Source organism: Colobus angolensis, unplaced genomic scaffold (assembly GCF_000951035.1).
Source record: "Colobus angolensis palliatus isolate OR3802 unplaced genomic scaffold, Cang.pa_1.0 Scaffold266, whole genome shotgun sequence".
NCBI lineage: Eukaryota > Metazoa > Chordata > Mammalia > Primates > Cercopithecidae > Colobus > Colobus angolensis.
In genome coordinates this window covers 3,394,996-3,395,546 of record NW_012115888.1, presented here as the reverse complement: position 1 = coordinate 3,395,546, position 551 = coordinate 3,394,996, and the positions used below count along the sequence as shown (strand labels likewise).

The window sequence follows — 551 nt, the reverse complement described above, 5'->3', positions numbered from 1 at the left end:
GCTTATCTGGAGCTGCTCCGTGTGGCCAGCCACCTCCCGGTTCAATTCTTCAGTCCGGCTGGTGAACCAGGCTTCAGCATCCTTCCGGTTCTGCTAGGCCATGACTTCGTATTGGCTTCGCATGTCACTCAGGATCTTGGCGAGATCAGTGCCTGGAGCCGAATCCACCTCCACACTGACCTGGCCTCCCACTTGGCCCCTCAGCACACTGATTTCCTCCTTATGGTTCTTCTTCAGGTAGGCCAGCTCTTCCTTCAGGCCCTCGATCTGCATCTCCAGGTCAGTCCTGGCCAGGTTCAGCTCATCCAGCACCCTGCGCAGGCCGTTGATGTCGGCCTCCAAGCTCATACGCAGAGCCTGCTCCGTCTCAGACTTGGTTCGGAAGTCATCTGCAGCCAGACGGGCATTGTCGATCTGCAGGACAATCCTGGCGTTCTCAATGGTGGCACCAAGAATCTTGTCCCGCAGGTCCTGGATGGTGGTGTAGTAGTGGCTGTAGTCGCGGGAGGGCCCGGGCCCCTGCTTCTGGTACCAGTCGCGGATTTTCACCT

At 58.4% G+C, this 551-nt stretch overlaps 1 pseudogene across 1 annotated transcript in view; it reads right to left on the bottom strand.

Moving 5' to 3' along the window:
- LOC105515635 overlaps window positions 1–551 on the bottom strand; it is a 6,946-nt pseudogene that overhangs the window by 3,294 nt on the left and 3,101 nt on the right. Inside the window, exon 2 of the transcript XR_001002361.1 lies at window positions 2–549. The product of XR_001002361.1 is annotated as a keratin, type I cytoskeletal 19-like (transcript). The remainder of the gene's footprint in view (window position 1; window positions 550–551) is intronic.